The sequence below is a fragment of the Cryptomeria japonica genome, chromosome 6 (assembly GCF_030272615.1).
Source record: "Cryptomeria japonica chromosome 6, Sugi_1.0, whole genome shotgun sequence".
In the NCBI taxonomy this organism is placed as follows: domain Eukaryota; kingdom Viridiplantae; phylum Streptophyta; class Pinopsida; order Cupressales; family Cupressaceae; genus Cryptomeria; species Cryptomeria japonica.
In genome coordinates, this window is record NC_081410.1 from 152805090 (window position 1) to 152813581 (window position 8492).

Below are 8492 nucleotides of genomic sequence, written 5' to 3' on the forward strand. Positions count from 1 at the left end.
GAAATCTATAGTTCCCTTCATGGATTCCCCTCATATGTAGGCTCCTTACTTTGACATGAACCTAGACCCCAATACTCAAAATATTCTTGAAGACTATTTTAATGAAGATGATGACACAAAGAAGGTGATGGAGACTCGTCTTGCTGCTCTGTACTCAAAAATCAAAGAAAAGCGGAAGCTGGGTATCAAGCAACTGATTGATGGAAAAGCAATTCTTGAGTATGGTCTTCTCTTGCCATAAAGAGGTAGGGAGTCCATCAATGAGCACTTAGCCAGAGAAGGTGAATTTGAGGGCCAGACCAAAATTATAGATCTTTGGAAAGTAGGGAAGGGATCCCCCCTTCCTAAAAAGCAATGAAAATATTCTCATGGAATGTTAGGGGCCTAAATTCCCCTAACAAGTGGCATGTGGTCAAAAGAAGAGGTCTTTTGACCAATGCTAAAATCTTAATGTTCCAGGAAATAGAAGTAGACTGTCATCAAGCAGAATCCTTTGGGGTAGGGGTTGAACACCATTACACCGCTAGTAAGCAAGTGGCAGTGTTTGTAGAGGGCATGTCTAGGGGGTCTGTTGATAGTATGGAAACCTTATGTTGTTCAAATTGAGGGAGTTACCTCCAATATAAATTGGTTGCTTGTGAGAGTTCTACACCTACAAATAAATGTTTCCTTTTTTCTACTCAATGTCTATAGGCCAACATCTCATGTTTTCATACATGCCTTTTGGTTGGACCTGGACAGAGTGATTTCCCTTTTCTAGGATTAGTAACTTCTCATTGGAATGGATTTCAATGCCATAAGGATATTTAAACATAAAACGGGTGGTATCAATAGACCTAGTAGATCCCAATAGGACTTTAATGATTGGATTGATAGAAATGGTTTCTTTGAGATAGAATCTAGTGACAATGCCTTTACATGGAATAATCGGAGGCAAGGATTTAGTAATATAGTAGAGAACATAGACAAATTCTTCTGATTAGGGATTTCTCTTCCTTTCCCTTCTCTATGGATTGTTCAATCCTCCCCTATATTGGTTTAGACTTTTTTCCACTTCTTCTTTCCTTGCATGGAGACTCAAACCTCTCAAAACTGCCTTTCACATTTGAAAAAATGTGGATGAAGGATGTTGGCTTTCTTACTCTAATTAGCAATTGGTGGAATGAAGTAAGCTTTGAAGGTTCTAATCTTTTTGGTTTTGTGTCCAAGCTAAGATATGTCAAAAGATAGTTGTTAGAGTGGAATGCTTCACATTTTAAGAATATTTTAGCTGTCAAAAAGAAGCTTGAAGACCAATTAGAAGATTTGAATGGTAAGGTTATCAAGGAGGGAATGTCACAAGCCCTATTTCTAGAGGAAAATAAGTTGCTAGCTGAGAATGAGGATATTCTATCCAAAGATGAAATCTTCTAGAAGCAAAAATCTAGAGAAAGTTGGCTCCAAGCTGGAGACAGAAACACAAAAAAAATTCATGTCACGAGGATCCACAAAAACATAAATAGAATTTCAAGGCTTGAGATCCAAGGTAATGGCACTATAGATGATCCAATAACCATAAGAAATGAAATTATCCATATTTTCTCCAAGTTACTTAACAATGAAGAACAGTTTGATCTAATTGAGAAAAGGAAGTTGTTATCATTCATCCCCAAAGTGATCTCAAATGACCAAAATAGAAATCTTAATCAAAGATTCCCCTTGAAGGAAGTGCGTAGAACACTAAATCAACTTCCCTCTGACAAAGCTCCAGGACCAGATGGCTTCTCGACTGGTTTCTTAAAGAAATGTTGGGAGATTCTTGGGTCTGATTTAGTGGAGGATTGCAATTTGCTAGGAAATCTTCTAAAGGAGATAAATAATACTTTCATAGCTCTTATCTCAAAGAAGGATAAATCTTCTCGATTAGAGGATTTCAAACCAATCTCTCTTCACAATACTATCTAGAAAATCCTTTCCAAGGTGATGATGAATAGGTTGAAACCTCTTATGAATAGCATTATTTCAGAGGAGCGGACGGGTTTTGTTCCAAGCGGTTTGATATTAGATGGGGTCATTGTAGCTCAAGAGTCTATTCATACTCTTCAAAGTATGAAAAGGTTAGGGATTATAGTGACATTAGACATTGACAAAGCATCTGACAATGTGGATTGGTGCTTTCTATGCAAAATTATACAAACTTTTAGATTCAGTAGGAAATGGATTAACTGGGCCTATGAATGCATATCCACTTCTAGATTCTCTATTCTGGTTAATGGCAAACCGGAAGGCTTCTTTTCATCCTCAAAGGGCATTTGTCAAGAGGATTTAATTTCCCCCTTTCTCTTTATCATAATGGAAGAAGCCTTGGGTAGAGCTATAAATTTAAAGCACTCGAGCAAGAATTTGGAAGGAATTAAGATTACTACCAAACTTGTTGCCACAGACCAGTAATTTACTAATGATAATCTTATGCTCAGATCAGTAAATCCTAAGGAAGCAACCCAATTTTAGGAGCTCCTATTTCCTTATGGCAAGGCCTCAGGTTAGGTAATTAATATGGAAAAAACAAAAATCTATTTTTTATCCACATAAATATCTATGGAAAATAGGATCTTAATAATATTTAATTGCAAAAAGGGTACTCTTCCTTACATTTATTTGGGGATCCCCAAAGATAGGGGATTGAGGAATTTGAAGTTGTGGGATCCTCTTAAGTTAAAAATGGATCAAAAAGCCAATTCATGGAAAGGGAAGTGGCTTTGATAGGTAAGTAGATTGATTATGCTTCAAGAAGTTATCTTAGCCCTCCCTATCTATCCCATGTCCCTTTTAGCTCTCTCAACAGGTATGAATTCCATTATCATACAGAAGATGAGGAATTTCTTTTGGTAGAACATGGAAAAAAAACACAAAATTGCCCTAATTGCTTGGGGAAAACATTGCAAGCCCAAATCTTGAGGGGGTCTGGTAGTCCACAATATTTAGATCCAAAATAAGGCTTTGGGTGCCAAATTAGTCTGGAAAATGCTCATTGATCCTAATTCAAGATGGGTTAGAATGATGCATACCAAAAATGTAGCAAAAGGATAAACTATAAACTTTTTGAGGGACTCTAACCATCCAAAAGGATCTTGAACTTGGAATTTTATCCTCAAATGAAGGAATCTTATAACAAACTTTATTTCTTGGGATGTCTGTGATGGTTCCTCATGTCTCTTTTGGGAAGATTCACGGGGAGGGTTTCTGAGTATAGATAGCTTAATTTATATACCAACAACAAGACAATGTCTAAGACATCATTGTGGGGTGCATATCAGATATTATGTTGATTTTTCAATGGAGTATTCTTTCCTGGGTTGGAGTTGGAAGAAATTGGAGGACCTCCCTCTCCCCTCACATGAACTAAACCGAATTTTTGAGTTAGTTAAGGAAAGGAAATTGAGCTTCGGAAATGGAGCAGATGCCCTAATTTGGACTCCATATAAATCAGGTCAAATTTTTGCCAAGGTAGGATATAACATCCTTACAAATCAAGAGGATTTAGAGGATCGAGGTATACCCCAAAATATTTTTTGGAATAGAAAAATTATTCCCAAGCATGGCATTTTTGTGTGGTTGATAGCCAAAACTAAAATTCTTACAGTTGAGAGATTCAGGAAGATGGGATTTGAGGGCCCATCCAGGTGCATTCTTTGTAAATCCCATGAGGAAACTGTTGATCATCTGCCTCTAAATTTTCCTTTCTTAGCAAAATGCTAGAGGTGGTTATATGCTAAACTTGGTTGGATAACTGCCCTTCCAACTGACATTGTCTACCTTGTCCAAAGTTGACCAATTAGACCAAAAGATGGAATTTAGAGTTCCCTATGTGAAATTTCTCCCTCTTGCCTAGTCTAGGAGTTTCAAAAAGACTGTAATAGGAGATTGTTTGATGATAAAGCTAGAAATTTTGAGTCAGTCTTATCTTCCTTGGAATCTGTCATTGTTGAGAACATAAATAGTAGACTAGCTCTCTCATCAAACTTGGATAAAGACTTCATGGATTGGGATGGTAGAATTAGGTTCAGATGGAATGGGATAAAAGTTCCTACTTTTCTAGGGAAGAATAGTAGTGACAAAGTAAGTGCATTTTGGTCTCCTCCCCAAATTGGTTGGCTTAAACTGAATTTTGATGGGGCATCAAAAGGTAACCCCGATGCTTCCGAAGTTGGTTATGTGGTAAGAGACCATAGAGGTATAGTTAAAGGTATGATAGCTATGCCCACTCCGTTGAATACAAACAACATTTCAGAATTAAAGACCCTTTTGTTTGGCCTTTCAGAGTGTTCTAAAAGAGGTATTGAGAATTTAGCAATTGAAGGGGACTCAAAAATTTCTATCAATGCAATCAAAACCATGTACTCTCCTAGCTAGAGGTTGCAAGCATTGTTAGATAAAATATTAGTGATCCTATCCTCTTTTGACTACTACTCCTCCAAGCATATATATAGAGAAACAAACACAAAAGAGGATGCCATTTCCAAGATGGTGTTTGATGGGACTGCTCTTAGTTGGCGGGCAGTTGAACTTAGTATTAATTGACCCACTGTAAGGAAAAGGGATGATCACAAATGGATATAGCCCTCAATTTAATCGTCAAGTATCTATTGAGTCTCCCAGGGTTTTCATTTGTATGGCTCTATGTTTGAATTTGAATGGAGTGTCTCATTAAGTTTTCAATGATATGTATTTTTCAAATCAAATCTTTCTCTCGCCAAGGCAAGGTTTGTGTTGGATGTGCTGAGTCAATTTCCATGGGGCTCTCCTGCTTTGTCACTACTGACTCAGATGTGATATTTGAGGATTGAGTTGGTGTTGCTAAGTTGGATGCCATGATGATCACTGCCAAGTCATGTCCACCTCAGTCTTGTTGCACGATCGTAAAATATAGGTGGTTGTCAATCAGACATTATTAGTGATCCCAAATAGGCATCACTAAGGAAGGATTGATGAGGTCAAAAAAATCTGTCAACTCTTTCTAAAAAGGAGGAAAGAATGTTGACATCAATAGGTGTCCAAATTTGTGTTGTCTTGTTGGGAACTCTGCGAGGACTGGACATTTAATTACTAAATCTTGGAAGCAGGTTTTTCGCCACCTTTCCCCCTAGGATTATTAACTCCAGGTAATTTGCATTTATGAGCATTGGAAAGTATGAGAATGTTGGGAAGTTTTTTTAGCCTTTGTCTAGTCTTCTAGTTGTCATTATGTTCGCTCAAGAACTTTTCGGCTTCTAGTTTTCTTAGTTGTAGAGGGATTTTTTCAAATGGATTTCTATGATAAAAATGGAAGAAGCTCCTTTTGGCTTCATAATTAGAGGTTTCCCAGAGCCAATTTCTTCCTTTGGGGCAAATACTCCCATATCCCTCTCTTGCATTAGTCACCAAGTTTCCTTCAGAGAAATCACAAATTTAAGGCTCAAAAGACTCCTTCGAATCTCGAAGCCATCGGTAATCCTGGTGGTCAAGTTATTTTGTGGCCATGGTCATCTGAGCATGAAAGAATATCCTAGAGATAATTCTAATATTTCATCTAGATTTGTAGCGTCCCTCCTTGATAACTAGGTTCCAAAGGCGAAGGTGCTGGTATTAACGTCACAGTTGTTCAAGCAGGATGTGTTGGAGGGCCTGGATACTGTTCTCAATCATGCTATTGTTGGCACTACAATGCCTCACCCGAGATATGATACTATTCTCTATTTCGAGAGAAACCATTAACTATTACCCTTTCCTTTGGATCTTAAGGGCCCTGCCTTAAGGCATCATAGGGCATTTGTTGCAATGGCAGTTAGATCCCTTGATTGGAGGCTACTAGGAGATGAACCAAATAATGATGACAGGGAGGATGAATTTATAGATTTTCCCAGATTGAATGGTCTCCTTTCACCAAATCTAGAATGCAAAGGGTGAGTTGTTGTTGGTAAAAGGAATGCGCTACAAGGGGGTTGTGGTCAAGGGCGTTCGACCACGCCAAGTAGGGGTTGAGGTTGTCTGAGAGGCAGGGGATGTATTCGTGTTGAAGCTTCAGCCTAGGGCTGAGTGATTTCCATGAAGAATAGATATAATATTGCTTTTAATACAAAGTTTTTAAATCTGATACTAAAAATAAATGTTTTGTTGATATGTTCAAATTTATCAGTTAGAAGTGTTTTGGTTGAAAAAAGTTATCGTATATATCAAGATTCATATTTCAAAAGGATTTGATGGCAACATAAGTTTCTAGAATGAAATAACTTATGATAATGATGATAGTTATATATTTCTAAAATGTTGTCATCTAGAAAGATTCAAATCTCAAAAGGGTTCCTTGACTGTTTAAAAGTCTTATAGAATAGTATAACTTGTATCCATTTATAAAAGACAAGTCAACTCTTCTAGAATAGATGAATACTTTTCGATATATTGTATTAACAAAATAAAATATTATTCAAACTTTACACATATTTTATGATTAAAAGAAAGAAGAGTAAAAAATTATAAAGATTATTTTATATGTTTCTGGTATAGCTTTTTTTAAACATTGTGTCTCTTTCCATAATTAAAATAAATTTTTGATGCATAAAAATAAGGCAATTTTTAAAAACTTTCTAGAAAGAAATAAAACATTTAATATTTCTTTCTTGTTTGACTATATTTATTAATTAAAAATCCAGAATATAAGATAATTTTGAGTTATTAATAAATTCAGTAAAATCGAATTTCATCTTGTCCTCCATCGTGATATATATAGCTAACCAAACACCGAACCACTCAACCAAAACACTTGATAATATTCAAGATTGCGATTTACAAATAGTGCTCTGAAAAATCTTCGCCATTGTTGATGTTTTTTAGCAGGCGTCAAGAAGTGTAAGCATCTGATCACCCCGTTTGAATGCAGATATTACCATACAAGTTCTTATGCTTTCAATTTTTTACAAAGACAAGATAATATTATGATATTCTAATTATTAGTATTATGGAATTCTTGTAATTGCAGAGAGAGAGAACAGATGGCAGAGAACAGATTAAGAATGGGACTAAGTTATATGTTGTTATTATTGATGGTAGTTATGGTGAAGGTAAAGGGAGATCCAACATGCAGTCCGGCTGGGAACTTTCTTTGCAACAGTGGGCGGTGTTGTAGTATATATAAGTGGTGTGGAAGTACATCAGATTATTGTGCATCTGGCAACTGCCTTGCTCAGTGCTGGCCTAACGCACTTGCACTAAATCAATCCAGTTTGCAAGTAGCCCAAAAGAACATTACCTCTGCCTCTCCATAACAATCCATGATTGCCATCTGGTTGGTTGCAAGGAATTTAACGTTTAGAAATGGGAATAGTTTACTAGAATTAGTTAATAGTTTATTAAATAAATGGTGTTATATGAGGAATTTTAATTTTTATGTGGTCGCAGTTATGTGAGATGATTTGTTTGCATAATAATGGTTACAAGATAGAGTAGTAATATGTGTTCTTTGTGTTCTTTTATGCACACAATATGTTTTCCTCAGACTGTATTGTCTGGAAATGCAATACAACATCATTTTCACTGTTTTCCCTTCTTTCAAACAAATTAGCAGGGTGTGCCTCATTATTGAAATTTTAGTTGTGTATCTTAAATCTGTCAGGGTACATAACCTGTTTATAAGTTTTAGACAAGTAATACTTATAATATATTTTTGACGTTTTCATTCATAGATTACAGATAACAAATATATATTCTGTCAGGTGAATCTCTGAATTTTTAATACATTTGAATGTCAGATTTTCAAAGAATATATATGTCAAAGATTAAAACGCTACCATTATTTCATTACAGTATGTCTTTTCTATATTTTTTTATTTTTTTGGTTAGCAAACGGCAAAGCCAAAAATTTATATTGCTATAAAAGGTAAAATATACATGTATGAACAGTCCACAGATCCTACTTGATCTGTCAAAATATTGACAATCCAGATTAACCTTAAGACTTCCATCAAAAAAAGGGAATTCGGCCAAAATAAAGCTGTAGGGTTCGAGAGTACATTATTCACTTGCTTGGAGATTTTAAATATGGAATAACAAGGCAAAACTAAACCATATATTAGAGACTGAGTAAAACTGAGCAGACGGCCCCCGGAGGAGAGCTTGAGGATGGCCCATCATTGCTCCCGAGAGATCCTTCGTGTCCCCGTCCCCTACCACGACCGCTTCCACCACCACGTCCACGACCACCACCCTGACCACTACAGCCACCCCGACAATTCTACCCATGCACACGATGGCGACCACGACCTCGACCTTCGCTTTGGTTGGCCAACCTACTACCAGAGGCTTCATTAATCTGTAGATGAGGGGTGCTACCACCATCGTGGGAAGAAGTATCTTGATTTTCCTTCGAAGGCAACCATCCATTCAGGATTGAAAAATCACTGAATTCATACTCTTTCTCTGGATCTTCTTTCTGATCTGTTAAAAATTTCCACTTCAAGAAGGAGTGCGCCATGCCAACA